Raw genomic sequence first — 17,694 nt, forward strand, 5'->3', positions numbered from 1 at the left:
TCTGCCACAGCTCTACGGTTAACACCGATGATATCGATGTCGCCCGCGAAGCCTAGGAGCATTTGAGATTTCGTGATGATGGTACCGCTTCTCTGCACGCCTGCCCTTCGAATAACACCTTCCAATGCAATGTTGAACAGTATCAAGCTCTTATTGAAGTCAAATTGCATCATCCTTTTAGCGTATCTTCAAGTAAATCTTCAAATCGTCGGCAAAGGATAAACGAGTACCTTCGAGTACGTGGTTGACATCAATGAAGTACAACAGGATTAACGGTCCCAAATAAATACCTTGTGGGTTTCCAGAAGAAGCCGGAAACATATTTGATTGTAAACCTGCATCTATCACAATCAGTTTACGGCCTAAAAGGTAGGAATTGAGCATACTGCCGCTGATACAGAGTCTTTCCAATTTAGCAATCGCAATATCATGATTGAGTTTGTCAATCGCCGCGTCATCACCGCGACGTGCCCCAGAATCTTGACAATGAGTTGATGCAGACAGCCGGCCAACTTTGTCTGAGCCCATTTGAATAAGTTCCGCTCCAATGCCATCCTTTCCCACTGCTTGGGAAACTGCTTGGGCTGTTTTTCAGCACTGCTCCAGTGCTGAAAAACAGCCACTGGATGGCTTCTTTAGCTTCCCTTACCGATGGAGGTAGCACATCTTCGTTGCTTGCTACACCAATGTGGTCACTTCCTCCGCTATCATGGTCTTCCGCCTGCACGCCATTCAGGTGTTCATCGTAGTGTTGCTTCCACCTTTCGATCGCCGCACGGTCGTCAGTCAAGATACCTCCATCTTTATCTCTGCACATTTCGGCCCGTGGCACAAAGCCTTTGCAAGATTTGTTGAGTCTCTGATGGAATTACCGTGTGTCGTGAAAGCGGTACAGCCGCTCGAGTTCTTCGCACTCCTTCTCCTACTGGTAGCGTTTCTTCTCCTGGATGAGTCGGGTTTGCTGTCTCCCCGCTTCTGTTTGTATCGCTCCACATTCTGACGAGTGGCTCTATGCAGCATTTGTGCCCGCGCTGCGTTCTTCTCAGCCAATATCTGCTGACATTCCTCTTCAAAGTTCTTCAAACGTCGAGTCGGTGCCACACGGCTTAGGACGTTCTCCGAAACGCTGTTAATCGCTGTTTTCATGGCATTCCAACAGTTCTTAAAAGGGGCTTCATCCAGCTCACCTTTTCCTGGCAGCGCGGTTTCGAAAGTGAATAACGCGTAGTTTTCGGCGACATCCGGTTGCTTCAGTCGCGCTAGATATCGTGGCAGGCACCGGTATCGTATGTTGTTCACAACAAATAGTTTTTGACGATTCCTTACCATCACTAGATGGTGATCCGAATCAATCCGAAACTCGCATTCTATAAGACGCTGATTTTCACGGTTAAGCTTTACGACTATGAAGCATGAACGTTGAAGGAGACGTTATGGGCGTGCAACTCCCCTCTCCAGAAGAAAATTTATTTACACTTTCAAGCTAGAAATTTCACAGTCAGCTGTTTAGAGCTCATGCTCGTCCGCGTCGTCTGCAGCTTGGAGCCGGGCTGGTTCAGGCTGTTTCGAGCTCCATTCAACTCGGCACCCATTTCCCAGGTTTTAGATTTGGGCGAGTTTCGCACGTTGAGTCCCTCTGTGTCGGGACCGGTGCGGTTGTTGTATAGAACCGTTTTCCTTATAACGTGTCCGTTTACCGACACTCTCCAATTGTCATACGTTGGTAATCTCCCCTCTGTCTGTTGCGTTTGATTCATGCACTTTCGCTACTCTTCGCTTTAAGCCTGTACTCCATCATTTGTCGTCCGCAAAGGCGCGTAAGTCATCCGTGAGCATGATCTAGCAGTCTAATTGGGGATTTGTACATTGTCCGGTTCATACGGTGATTTATACCTCTTAGACGCAGCGTTTTGCGATGCCACTAGATCTCCTTATTTGTGTCGTTGTCCGCGGCTGCCAGCGATTCCAAATACTTGAACTCATCTATCACTCCTGGTTAGTCGCCGATAACGATTACCGTCCACGGCACGTTCGTCTCATTTGAGCCACTGTCATTCTTGTATTTGAGCTTCGATATCTGCTCGTCGGATCGCCTTAAAAGCGATGTTTGAATTCATGCAGGATAAGTTGTCAGCAGCAGCACCCTCGCCGTGTTGCCAACTGAACTGGGAGGCCAAAATTTTAACATTAGAAGATTAACATTATTTCAATTTGATTATTTATTTGATGAAGAACACTCAATTACGAATAGGCTATGTGTAATTTTTCTTGTATAATGTTGTATAGTCTATAAAAAATAATAAGATGACATTATTTGGCTTTCCAAGTTCACGAATTTACCCACTTAAGATTGGGGCTCATCGTTTAAGAATAACGAAACATTCAAAATTTTCATTCGTATTAGCATAAAGATGAATAGGCACCTTCAAATGGATCTTTTGTTCAACTAAACCCGCGTTTAAGGTAGCTCCTGTTTACGTGTTTACGTATACCTATTATGTTTTTAAATCAAATTGTTATTGTCTCAAATCAGTGAATTCAGCACCAACTTTTCAATAGGGTCAATCTGCAAAATGTAAACAAACCGAGTGAGCTGCTAGACTAGCATAGGGAAAGAAACCCTCACTCGGTTTGTTTACATTTTGCAGATTGGCTCTTTTGAAAAGTTGATGCCGAATTGGTTTTTCAAAAATAATAGGTAAACTCATTTTTCTCTATATGAAATATGTTTACGTGTCATGATCAACAGTCATAAATTACGTTTACAAAATTTTCAATTTTGGTGATATTATCTTAGTATTGTTCGGCAAACACGTTGACCAATTTCACTTTCGCTGTGGCAGTATTTGTGTTGAGTTGGCTGGTTGTTGCTGAACTATCGTAGAGCGCTGAGTACATTTGATTGTATGCCGAGATGGTGCTATGAGGGCGGCACTCACTGTACTGTGAAATCCTACTATTTCTTATCATTCTGGCGCAATCAAAACAATCGAGCCAGGAAAATATGGTAATAAAGATTTCAGTTTTTATAACTTTTACATATGTGTCGAAGAGAGAAAAATGGGGTTATTTCGTTTAGGTAGCGTTACTGGTTATGCACTGTAAATAAAAATTGTTTTTTTCCGAGCTGGACTCCAAACACATACCACAAATTCGATACTGGCTTCAAAGATACATATTTTTTTGTCAAGACATTGTAGTTCGATTATTGTAATGCATTAAAATTACAAGAACATAATGCAACGGGCTCAGATTTTCCAATTTTGCAGTGTTCGTTACAAAAACCAATTTGCCAGCATGCAGAGAGCCGTAAAATATCAAAATCAAAAACCACACACAATTTTATGCGCGTTATATAACCACGGTGCCACATCGAAAACAACATTTCCAATTCTTTCCCGTAAAGGTTGTACAACCATAGGGTGAAGGTACAATCGGTTATTGTTATTATGATTGCGGCACATTCTGATATTGTCATTTCTCTATTTGAGGTTATGGCTCCGGCAGTAACCGGAACAAGTTGCCACGGCAGCAGCGGTGTTGGTTAGAGGAAAAAAACTGCCACGTTTACCTTTGAGAGACCTATCTTCCAGTTTGGGTGCAACACAGAAGCAGGAAAGGATTCTCGTTTGCTCGTGCTATTTCGGATATGTATCGCAGATCTAATTCGATTCGGCTAAGGTAGAGAGCATGCTACCTCATACGATGCTTTTATAACCGTGAAGGCTGTTACCACACAGCAGCTCGGATTGGTCTTGGTAATGATCTTTCATTTGAAATCGCACGGAATTGATTTTTGCCACTTCCGCTGAAGTGCGCGGTATAATCAACTTTATGTCTTGTTTGTGTTGATATTTAGTGGTTAATATAAAATGTTGGGGAACACGATGATTGTTTTGAATTCTTTACATCTAGGTTGAAATGTCGCATTAAATCTGAAACTACGAAAATATGGCAATCCAACCTACTGCTACCACCCAACAGTAGATTCGTGTTGTTTTCGAAAAAACTTCCGATGAATTTGGTTGAATTTTCTCAAGATTTATTTCATCCAAAATTAATGTGGAACGAATCTGTTGAACTTCTAAAGCAAAGCTAATGATTTGTATTTCAAAAAGCGCTTTTAATTTCAATTTCAATTATTTCAATAAGCACACTTTATAAAGCTTTTGTCCTTCCGGTCAGTCGCCCATGAGTGGGGTAGGCGGGGAGTCGAAAAAAGCAATGAGACGTTTATAAACAAGAAAAAAAGTAAGAAGGTCTGTGCCTAGGAGCACGAACGAGGGGCTCACGTAGTACTACGAATGCAGAAATGCAAGTTTTCAATTTAGTGTGTTCTAATAAATACTCTGAAACATTGCTAGAAAGTGCAAGAAGATTACTTAAAATAACCCAAATGCCCGTGCTCTGTATATCAGTTTTATTCGTTCTACCACTAAGACTTTCATCAGGCCAAAATCAGCCTTCTTCTGGTGACTGCCGGCGATATCGCATTTTGAAAATTTTTGTACGACCTACGACGTAACGTAGCATTAGTCAACTCTTGGTAACTGGCTTGAAACTTTCAGTTGAACGGAAAAAATAAATAAATAATCTGGGTTATCTGGTTCACTGGCTCACTTTCGTTAATTTCCTTGAAAATAGTTGATATATGCATCACGTCACACCATTTTATTTTGCTGCACCATTTATTTGGACAGGTTGATTTGAAATATAATTGCCTTTCAAGTTTCAACTAACGTACGTACAACGAGTTAAAATTATGACAGTTAAAATAGCGTCAATTAGCTAACGTTAGCTGCACATTAATAGTTCTTTTTGACACTCAGTTTATCAGTTATTTCATACTTGACAGCACAATCAAAAGCATATAAACGATTGCATCATCATCATCATCATCATCATCATCATCATCATCATCATCATCATCATCATCATCATCATCATCATCATCATCATCATCATCATCATCATCATCATCATCATCATCATCATCATCATCATCATCATCCTCATCATCATCATCCTCATCATCATCATCCTCATCATCATCATCATCATCATCATCATCATCATCATCATCATCATCATCATCATCATCATCATCATCATCATCATCATCATCATCATCATCATCATCATCATCATCATCATCATCATCATCATCATCATCATCATCATCATCATCATCATCATCATCATCATCATCATCATCATCATCATCATCATCATCATCATCATCATCATCATCATCATCATCATCATCATCATCATCATCATCATCATCATCATCATCATCATCATCATCATCATCATCATCATCATCATCATCATCATCATCATCATCATCATCATCATCATCATCATCATCATCATCATCATCATCATCATCATCATCATCATCATCATCATCATCATCATCATCATCATCATCATCATCATCATCATCATCATCATCATCATCATCATCATCATCATCATCATCATCATCATCATCATCATCATCATCATCATCATCATCATCATCATCATCATCATCATCATCATCATCATCATCATCATCATCATCATCATCATCATCATCATCATCATCATCATCATCATCATCATCATCATCATCATCATCATCATCATCATCATCATCATCATCATCATCATTGTTTGCGGTTTCAGTCCTTCAATTACCGTCTTTAATGTCCTGCCAACTAGTTCCTGATAGCCCGACGCTACTGCTAGTCTCAGACAATCGCTTGTTTCTCATCATTACATGACACTGGGATACACTGTTGTTAGTGTCATGGAAGCCCCAGGCCTCGTCAATGTAGTCGTGGCCGTCCCGGTTCTGTATAAGGGTGCAGTAGGTGGGGTTTTCCAAATTCTTTGTGAGACCAATGCAAAGTCGACGATTTTTGCCCCATCTGTACTCCGTTTCCAGTATATTGTACAACCAGCAGTTAAACAACCTACCGACGGGTAATCCCGTAGTCCGAATTCCGCCCCTACAAGAGGTGGTTAAGCATGGTTTTATCCGAATCCTCAAACCGTTCGCTGCTTAACAATACTCTATCAGAATACCAGAAGTCATTGAAAAGGTAAATTTTAGGAGAAATGAGCGGAAATTTACAAGATTTTTTCGAAGTGTGTATGTCTACGACGAATGTCGATAGGTAGGTATACCGCTCGTAGGTACTGCCGAATATGACCTGAACTGTAGCCCTTCTCCGATGGCTATCTGGAGCCGGACACGTAGTGGTCACACAACCATTTTGCCAACAACTTCGGGGAAACTTCGAATCCGCACCAAATCTTCGATTGCAAGAAACTCAGGATTTTAGACTGTTAGTAGACTCAGCAATCGCACGTCAACACGAGAGAATCGTTACCATCTACCATCACGGTACCTGTTACCGTTACAGGAATTTTGGTCAAAGGGCTAGAGCTCACAATATTATCAATCATTACCAAACTGTTTCGCAAGACATTGCGCGTCGCATGTCTGCTCCTCTGTATTACTTCTAGTTTCTCTTATACATTGCGGATTTTACGATCCCACGCTCAACCCATGTCAGGCGAGGCGCTATAGAGGTGGAGGGGATATTAAAAGACTAGTCAGTTTTGTTTGAGATGAACTTGTCAGGGCATTGGCAAAATGAGGTACTTAGGATTACCAAATTGAGTGGCATAGTGGATCTAACCGAACGCTTCGCTTTTAGTAGCATTAATCGCGTTAACTCGTTTCGAGTTACCGTCTTGCGTATCCCAAGGTAGTTATCTGGGACTTTTGGTATTTGTTCTATTCGTTAACGGCTGGCAAAGAGTAAACATGTGGAAATCTACCACCTGTGTTCACCAAGTCCATCCCTCCTATGCTATCCCTCCATGCGGTACCGATTGGAGTATGCAACCTTGGTTATCGTACGCAGACAGGGAAAGCGGAACAGTAGCTTCCGCCCACATCTACGATTACAGCTCCACCAGTGGGATAATGACCTTAGGCAAACAACATATTCTACTCAAAAAGAAAAAAAAAGATACTGAAAATGGAACCCTTACCCTTCAGCATCTTTGGCTCGAGCAGCACGTTCCTCACAATCCTTACCCTTGCTTAACGTTGTATGCTGGCCCAACTTTCAAGGGAAGTTAGCCGCCTGAAGCTTGAAATCCTGGGGCTGGAATTTGAAATCAATGCTCCAAAGCACATCTCTAAACTGTGCAGAACTTCTGAAAAACTGAATTCAAAATTCCTAATGTAACAGTCTTATACCTATAGTAGTGATCTTCCTCAGTTCGTGCAGGAATGTTGCGCCAATCTAGGCATGCACACAGCATGTGAAACCAGCATCATTATTCATCGAAGAATCGGAAGTTTCGTTACTATATTGCCAGGTAAACGGTTGGCACTGAATACTGTGAAAATGGAAAGGCAATGTTAAGTTCCTTCAAAGAATGTAAACTGGCTTTCATTACTTTGTTCTCAAATATTAAATAGTCAATATCAATTGTGTCATTATTTGTCACAATTATATAACGATAAATCGTACGGACCCTAACAGCATGCTATTGTTATAGTCCTTGAAAATCCTTAATTGCAGCATGTCTGCGTGTGATTGTTTTTCTCAAATTTGAGAATTTTTTTTTATAATAGAAATTATTTTATACTATAATGGAATTTAATAGTACGTTATCTATACCTATAAAGAAGGATTTCTGTCTGTCTGTCTGTCTGTCTGTCTGTCCTGTGTTCCTTATAGAATCAAAAACTACTGAACCAATCGGCGTGAAAATTTGCATGTAGAGGTTTTTGGGGCCAGGAAAGGTTTTAGTGATGGTTAGAGACCGCTCCCCCCACTAAGAGGGGGGGCTCCCATACAAATGAAACACAAATTTATGCATAACTCGAGAACTAATCAAGCAAATAGAACCAAATTTGGCATGTGGGTGTTTTCGGTGACAAGAATTTATTCTAGGGTAATTTGAGACCCCTCCCCTCTTTATAAGGGGAATTATAACTCCTCTCTCCTTTAAGAGGGGGGGTTTCCATACAAATTTCCTCATAACTCGAGAACTAATCAAGCAAATGGAACCAAATTTGGCATGTGAAAGTTTTCCAGGGCAAGAAAATTTTCTATGTTGAATTAGGACCCCTCCTCACTTTAAGAGGGGGGGCTCCTGTACAAATGAAATACCCATTTCCTCATAACTCGAGAACTAATCAAGCAAATGGAACCAAATTTGGCATGTGAAAGTTTTCGAGGGCAAGAAAATTTTCTATGTTGAATTAGGACCCCTCCTCACTTTAAGAGGGGGGGCTCCTGTACAAATGAAATACCAATTTCCTCATAACTCGAGAACTAATCAAGCAAATGGAACCAAATTTGGCATGTGTGTGTTTTTGGAGACAAAATTTTTTTCTATGATGAATTGGGACCCCTCCCCACTTTAAGTGGGGGGGGGGGCTCCTATACAAACGAAATACAAATTTCCTTATAACTCGAGAGCTAATCCAGCAACCAAATTTGGCATGTAGGTGTTTTTGGAGGCAAGAATTTTTTCTATGATGAATAAGAACCTCTCCCCACTTTAGGAGGGGGGGCTCCTATACAAATGAAATACAAATTTCCTCATAACTCTAGAACTAATCAAGCAAATAGAACCAAATTTGGCATGTGGGTGTTTTCGGTGACAAGAATTTATTCTATGGTAAATTGAGACCCCTCCCTCTTTATAAGGGGAATTGTAACTCCTCTCTCCTTTCAGAGGGGGGCTTCCATACAATTTTCCTCATAACTCGAGAACTAATCAAGCAAATGGAACCAAATTTGGCATGTGAAGGTTTTCGAGGGCAGGAAAATTTTCTACGGTGAATTAGGACCCCTCCCCACTCTAAGAGGGGGGGCTCCTGTACAAATGAACTACAAATTTCCTCCTAACTCGAGAACTAATCAAGCAAATAGAACAACATTTGGCATGTGGGTGTTTTTTTTGGTGACAAGAATTTATTCTATGGTGAATTGAGACCCCTCCGCTCTTTATAAGAGGAATTATAACTCCTCTCCCCTTTAAGAGGGGGGGCCATACAATTCCATACAAATTTCCTCATAACTCGAGAACTAATCAAGCAAATGCAACCAAATTTGGCATGTGAAGGTTTTCGAGAGCAAGAAAATTTTCTATGGTGAATTAGGACCCCTCCCCACTTTAAGAGGAGGGGCTCCTGTACAGTGAACAGTCCTGTGGTAGTGAACACTGACAATTCAACCAACTTTACAGTAGCGGGACAACAAGTTGAGCAGGTAGCCGTCTTTCAATATCTTGGTAGCCAAACAACGCCCGATGGTGGGACCAAGACTGATATAGCTACACGGATCAGGAAGGCCAGGGGTGCCTTTGCAGGTCTGCGAAACATTTGGCGCTCAAACCAGATCACTCTACGTACGAAAACCCGAATCTTTAATTCAAACGTTAAATCCGTACTGCTGTATGCCTGCGAAACGTGGTGCGTCTCAGCGGAGACAACGCAAAAACTGCAGGTATTCATTAACCGGTGCCTGCGATATATTATTCGTGCCTGGTGGCCTGATAATTGGATATCCAATGAGGAACTCCATCGTCGGTGTCATCAACGGCCGATAGCCACAGAAATTCGTGAGCGTAGGTGGAAGTGGATCGGACACACCTTGAGGAAAGGAGCGAACGAGGTTTGCAGAGCAGCACTCGACTGGAATCCACAAGGACAGCGTAGAAGAGGCAGACCCAGAGGCTCATGGCGACGGAGCTTAGCCAACGACATCCGGGCTGTAGACGAGAACCTGTCCTGGCGACAGGTAAAAGCCACGGCGGGTAACCGTCAGCAGTGGAGATCTCTGATTTCATCCCTTTGTTCTGCCGGACCGGCGGACATGGACACATAAGTAAGTAAAGTAAGCTCCTGTACAAATGAAATACAAATTTCCTCATAACTCGAGAACTAATCAAGCGAATTGAACCAAATTTGGCATATGTGTGTTTTTGGAGACAATTTTTTTTTCAATGATGAATTGGGACCCCTCACCACTTTAGGAGGGGGGGTCCTATACAAACGAAATACAAATTTCCTCATAACTCGAGAACTAATCCAGCAAATGGAACCAAATTTCGCGTGTAGGTGTTTTTGGAGGCAAGAATTTTTTCTGTGATGAATTAGGACCTCTTCCCACATTAGGAGGGGGGGCTCCAATACAAATGAAATACAAATTTCCCCATAACTCGAGAACTAATCAAGCAAATAGAACCAAATTCGGCATGTGGAGGTTTTTGGAGACAAAAATATTTTCTACGGTGAATTAGGATCCTTCCACACTTCAAGAGGGGGGGCTCCCATACAAATGAAATACAAATTTCCTTATAATTTGAGTACTAATCAAGCAAATGGAACCAAATTTAGCATGTAGGAGATTTTTGAGTCTTGAATTTATTTTATGATAGTTAGAGACCTCTCACCCCTGTGGTAGGGGGATATGGACTCTCATACAAATAAAACAGAAATTTTGCGAAACTCAAAAACTAATCGAACTCGAGAAATTCGAGACTCTTCCATAAAACATTAATCAATAACAAGACCACAAAAACTATCTATAGTAACACTAGATCATTCAGGACGAGCCGGTCGCGAGTGTTGTCGGTGACCCGCCGTCGGAAGCGCCGCCCACTGGGGGGCTTGCAAAACTCGAGATAGTGACAAAGATCATCCGAGATTTATGATTTATGTACAACACAGGTTAATTTGTGGCAATACGAAGTTTGTCGGGTCAGCTAGTTATTAATAAAAAAATATTTGCTTATGAAACGGTTGATTTAGATTTATTTCCGATACACCAACACCAACACTCAGGTGATAAATTTCATCTGCAAACCAAACAGCAACACGCATCATCTGTCAGCTTGATTAGAAATTCCGTAAATCTAAATCCAAATGATCAATGATAATAATCCTCTGACTGCGTTTCAATACAAGAAAAACCGAAGAGCTTGTGTTATTTTTCTCAATTTCTTCTTTTGAAAAGAGATTCCTCTTCCGAGAGGACATCCGGTATCGTGCTGTTTACGGTGGAACGAAGTTTCGGTTGCTTACCTTACACCATGCAGCATTACAATAATAGCTAATGATCGTTCGAAGCCTGGTGGTGCTGGTGGGAATGTCAAACAAAGCATAAATTCTGTGCTACGAGCGATGAGCGAAAGGTGGGAAATTGAATTCATCGCGTAGCATTGCTGGATTGACAATGAAGAGATTAGAAAAGTCGAAACTGAAAAAGAGTATTTCATCAAAGAAACAGCAATCTGGGAAAGCTTTGACATGGCACATGGTCACAACTATAATATTTTACATTTGTCAAATTTTCTATTTACTTGATATCGTAATTTTCTGTGTAAATTTTCAAATGATAATCGTTGCTGTTACGTTAGGTAGCACAGCATTGGATTAAATTGATCTTTCAAATTGCGGATATATACGGAGAAATTATCGTTCTTTCAAATATACTTTCGTAAATTTTTTATTTAGATTTCTAAAACTTTAAAGAATCGAAATGACTGCAAGTTGTTTTTAGAATCTTAGTGGAATACTAAAAGAATTATTAAGAAATGTCTTCCTCTTAGTAACACTGAATAATTTGATGGAAACTAAATAGAAAGTGCTGCCTTATGACTCAAAAACATGGAATTGAATATTGCAACTAAAAAAGGTTTTTAATACTTAAGTTCGGTACGTTCCTAGTTTTCTAAGCATAAACTAATCATCCTGGACCGCCTATACAATTCAGAAGTCAAACATCGTTGCAACGTGAGCCAAACACCTTTCGATTAACGAAAAGGGATGCCAACATCTAGGTATGACTTACGTAGATAAGTTTCCTATTTGTGTCAGTTTTTTTTTCTTCACCGCATTTTCTGCTTCCCCTGATCCGATTTTCTATGGGTATATTTTTCGTTCGCTTCAACCAGGAAGCTGTACGTATCTCTTCGGCATGCGATCCTACAGTTATAGTTGTCGGCAACCAACTTTTGGTAGGTAGCTACAAAGATGAAGAACTGAAAATGTGTATGAATGAGTGACAAACGTACTCGGCTGACTCGGCAGGGAGTCAATAATTTTCAGCTAAAATTTTCTACACTTTCATTCAACTCCGGCAAGGTATGAATGGAGCGGAACCCATTACATCTGAATGCTACCACACGTACCGAATGGATTACTTTTTTGCTTTTTGTATTCATCGTCAGTTATATAGACCTACATATATTAAATCGTTGGGCAATGATCATAGATTGGCCGGAGAAGATGAAATCACATTCAAAAATGATCGTGCTTGATGGCAGTAATGATCATATTATGAGTAATGATGAACTGTGATAAATAATACCGATAAATAATATGTACATATATGACCAAATGCAGCAATGTAATTTTTTAAGTAAGATTAAGCTAAATACAGTCGAATAGCACAATATACTAACAAGACAGCGAAAACTCTGGATCATGCGATTACTCTGCTGACGATAAATTCACCTGTGCATCGCCAATCATAGCAACCCTGTTGTGCAGAGCAAAAATTAGATGTCGTTATCAGTTGATTTGCAACCATAGCGAAAACAATCAAGCAACTACGTTTGATGCTTTGTTCATACTGCCAACTTTCCTCCGGAGCGAAGCAGTTGAACATCATAATGTACTTCTCATCCACTGGATATAGCTGATCCGGCATTTACTCATCCTCTTTCGATGCGTCGAACGGAAGCTTGGTGTATGCCACCCGACAGTGCTACGCTACCGTAAAGTGCAGCAGAAGCTGCAAATGTAGACCGAGCGCAAGGTGGCCTCAGCGCTCCGCGCCTTGGGTCGGGAGGTGGGAGTTACAGGCCAAACGGTGAGCAACTATCTGGCCAAAATGGTCATTTTATGCGGAAGCATCAGTAGAGGCCGGCCATGTCTGAGCATCAGGCAATCGATCAGAAGGAGCACCGGACGGTGAAAAACATCTTTCTGGCGAAGTGCGATGGCGTGTCATTACGGATGACCAGGCCTACTTGACGCTGGATGGTAAATTTTTTTTTATGCTGGTTCAGCAGAAAAGAACCTTTATTCGATTTACTTACAAGTTGGACTTGGGCTCTATTGAAATGTTGATCGTCATATGAATGGCGACGTAACGGGTGGTGGCAGACTAAAAGCTTGCAAATGATAGCCGCGTCTCATCTCTTATTTTCAAGAAGAGCTGGTAAGAAATCGGACAGCTGAAGACTAATAGAGCTGCCGGAAAAGATTGACTGCCGGCAGTATACCATAAAATTGGTAACCAACCACTAGCAATGGCATTTCATAGGATATTTTCTAGGATTTGGGAGGCGGAGAAATTACTTGGAATGGCTAAAAGATGTGGCAAGTTCCATTTCAAAAAGGGTGTTTGATTGTCGAAATTACCGCAACATTACGCTGATCAATGACGCCTACAAGCTGTTCTCCCAAGCCAAGGCTCCCTACGAGATTTAACGAAAATCTGATAGAAGTCAAACAGTCATTTGATCTATTAGAAAGGCAGTTTTTGGGAAACACAGATTTTGAGCTTTATCTATTTGATATGGCCACCATTCTAGTTGTCATTTTGTACATCGTCGGTTTCAAGCTCCTTATTCATGTTGCTGTCGGCTGTGACCGGAAATTCCATATACATGAACTCATCAACCACTCCAAGTTCATCGTCGTCAGAAGTCAGTATCCACGGGAGGCCTTCTCATGTACCTGGTTTTACACACATTGCAATGTTTTTAACTGATAATATGAAAAATGTATTCAGAACAGGTTCCTTGACATTTTGATATTGATATCACAACAGTTTTACCATGCACTCAGGAGTTATCATCTATTAAAAACATTAGGAAAATTTCGAAAAACATTGTTGCGTGAAAAGAGAATATCTTTACTTTTGAAGAAAAAGGACATATAAAAGAAAGTTGACGTCATAATTTTTGTATGTGTAAGTTGCATGCTTTATTTCAATTTTGTAATCCCAACAAACATTTTTGTTGAATAGTGGCTTATATGACTTTTGTATAGCTGATAGCCCGGTAACAAGCCCATGATAAGCTGTTATAAAACAAAAATGTTTGTTGGGATTTATCTGAATTCAAAAAATATTTGGATAGAGCATTTTTTATCAAGCGCATCGTTTTTACGATGCTGCCCGTGAGAGGGTTAATCGTCATTGGAACTGATTTAAGAAATGTACAGATCTAAATTCGGATTCGGGCAACTGAAAGATCAACTGATTATTTTCCCTGTGTTTTGTACCAGTGAAACTTGGAAAAGAAAAATAATTTGATTTTTGTAATAGAAATTTCAATCAACTTCAACGTTGTCTGATCAAATTTTGATCGTAACACACTTTATACTTCACACATGATGGGTACAGTTGCGTAACAATAACAAAAAATACTCTGGTTTTGAATAAATGGTTACTTTAAATAAATGTGTGATAACTTCTACAATACGTACTAAGGCATTATCGAACTGCATTTTCATTGAAGGATTATAGCTTTGACAAGTGATATGGCGTTTTTGTTATCATCTGTAGCCTTAAATTTATTTGAAAAAGTGTGGTATATCAAAGACAAACATTTTTTAAAAATTCTGAGAATACAAAGCACGATAATTGAGTGTGGTAACAATTGATAACGCGTTTTGGCTTAATGTTCTAAAAATCGGCTGTAATGGTTAAGTGATTTACATTAGGTGCTGATCAGATTTGTGTTCAATTTCGTTTTCAGATTGGCAAATTCCCTATTTTCAAGACAGTGCACTGTGCACAATGGGCAAAAACGAGCTCGTAATCCCAAGAATTAGAAGCCGCTGGTTTGGAATCTTACAAGATACCTATTTCTATGTAAAAGAATGCAGGAAATCGATAGGTGGTGGTTTAACCCTGCGCAGACTTCGGGAAGTGGTCCGTTTTGCCCTATTTTCCTATCATGACAAAAGCTAATTAAACAGTATAAAAACTTATTTGCCGCCCGTGAAACGAACTCAAAAAGCTTCCAAATATTGTCAAAACATCAGAAGTATCAAATTCCCTCCATTCTATACTGTGCGAAATGCAAGATAGTCCATTTTTGTTTTGGGGGGGGGGCGAAAAAAAAACAAACTGATTTTTTTAATCGAGCAAAAAAAATATTGCTTTGAGGTATTTTTACTTAAAGTTTAAATGTGAAAACCAAATCTATTCTTGCTTTTAATATATACGTTATTATTTTCCATGCGAAAATCTACGAAAAAAGACTAAAACGAAAGAAAAATTTTTCGGCCGATTTTTGGAAATTTCGTTGTTCGAATTTTCATTTCTGTTTCGTGCTAGAGGCATTAACTCAACTCGTACACTCATTTTTCGAGTTTTTCAGGCTGTAGAATCCACAGACAATTGATTTTATGAAAAAAATTAACTCATATCCTACATATTATTTTTTTGCCCCACGATTTTTCAAGCCAATTTCCAAGGGGGGGGGGGGGGGGGGGGTGACAAAAACTTTTGAAATTATTTGCAATGGCCTAACTTGGGAGAACAGTTAAAAGCAATAAATTAATTGGATGCGGAGTTATTGTGCAGAATTCATTTTTAAGTGTACTTTTTAAATAAATCATTATATCTCGCAACTAGCAAAAGATAGATAGTTGCTATATTCAGCAAAGTTGCTCATTTAGTGTGTTCTATAATTTTTCTGAAGAAAAAATTTTTTTTGGACGTATTCAAAAAAAGTAAAAGCTTGTATCACCCTGATAGATGAATATAAGATCACCTTGATGGTTTGAAAAGATTCTTCTTCTTCAGCAGCATAGAGCCGGGGTGGCTCGTGCTGTTTCAAGCACTCGTCTCCATTCAACTCAGTCTTGGGCCACTCGTCGCCAATTCCCTAGTCGTCTCAGAAGTCGCAAATCGCTTTCGACCTGGTCGAGCCATCGTGCACGTTGGGCCCCCCTGTTCCTGGTGCCGGTGGGGTTGTTAAAGAGGACTATTTTCGTCGCACTGTCGTCCGGCATCCTTACGACGTGTCCGGCCCACCGTAGCCTTCTAACTTTCGCTAGATGTACGATGGGAGTCTCCCCAAGCAGTGCCTGTAGCTCGTGATTCATACGCCTCCGCCACTCTCCGCATTCAGTTTGTACTCCGCCAAATATCGTCCGCAGCACTTTCCGCTCGAACACGGCAAGGGCGCGTATGTCCTCCGTAAGCAGCGTCACGGCTTCAAGGCCATAAAGAACTACCGGTCTAATAATGGTTTTGTACATTGTTAGCTTCGTGCGGCGGCGTATGCTTCCTGATCGTAGCGTTTTACGAAGGGCACCTTACTAGTGTTGTTGTCCGCGGTCACCAGCGATCCCAAATACACGAACTCCTCTACCACTTCTAGTTCGTCGTCGTCAACGGTTACCGTCCGTGGGAGGCGCGCGTTTGTTTCCTTTGAGCCTCTTCCTTTCATGTATTTGGTCTCCGATGCATTTATTTTTAGCCCAATTCTCCTAGACTCCGCTTTCAGTTTGGCGTAGATTGCCTCCGCCGTCGCAAAGTTCCTGGCAATGATATCGAAGTCATCTGCAAAGCCTAGAAGTTGGCTACTCTTGGTAAAAATCGTGCCTCTCGTTTCGATGCCCGCTCGTCGGATCACCCCCTCAAGAGCGAGGTTGAACAGCATGCAGGATAGACCGTCACCTTGTCTCAACCCTCGTCGCGTCTCGAAGGGACTCGAGAGAGTCCCAGAGATGCGTACGAAATACATCACTCGATCCAATGTAGCTCTGATCAGTCGCGTCAGTTTGTCCGGAAAACCGTATTCGTGCATTATCTGTCATAGCTTGTCTCGATCGACTATATCGTATGCTGCTTTGAAATCAATAAAGATGTGATGCGTGGGAACGTTGTACTTCCGACATTTCTGCAAGATCTGTCGGATAGTAAAAATTTGGTCCGTAGCTGCGCGAGCCCCCATGAAACCCGCTTGATAATTCCCTACGAAACCTTGTGCTATCAGTGACAGCCGGCGTAACAGGATCTGGGAGAGTACCTTGTAGGCGGCGTTTACCAGCGTAATACCACGATAGTTGCAGCAGTCTAGCCGATCACCCTTTTTGTAGATGTGACAAACCACTCCTTCCATCCATTCCTCCGGTAGCTTTTCCTCCTCCCAAATCCTCGAAATAACCCAGTGGTTTGAAAAGATGCGCTGTATTTTATTGATAAACTTCTCCAAAGACACCATCGTTGAAAAATTACGATTTTTTTACGCAATAGCAAATGAACGTGTTTTTGTAGATGTAGGAGAGAATCAGGCAAAACGAACCGACTGTGAATTCATCACGGTACCAAATCGATGACAATCAACTTTCCTGATGTCTTTCGAGTAAAATTATTCCCCTGTCTTTGAATTAGTTTTAATCGCTCTAATTAGGTTTTACTATGTATTTAGGGGTGAATTGGGTAAAATGGGCATTTCGCACAGCATGGTATGGATGGGATTTGATTCTTCTGATGTTTTGACCAAATTTGGAAGCTATTTGAGTTCACTTCATGGGCGACAAATAACTTTATACTGTTTAATTAGCTTTTAACATGATTTTTGGGCAAAATGGACCACTTTCCGAAGTCTGCGCAGGATGAAACCATCACCAATCGA

The sequence above is a fragment of the Sabethes cyaneus genome, chromosome 3, assembly GCF_943734655.1.
Source record: "Sabethes cyaneus chromosome 3, idSabCyanKW18_F2, whole genome shotgun sequence".
Taxonomy (NCBI): domain Eukaryota; kingdom Metazoa; phylum Arthropoda; class Insecta; order Diptera; family Culicidae; genus Sabethes; species Sabethes cyaneus.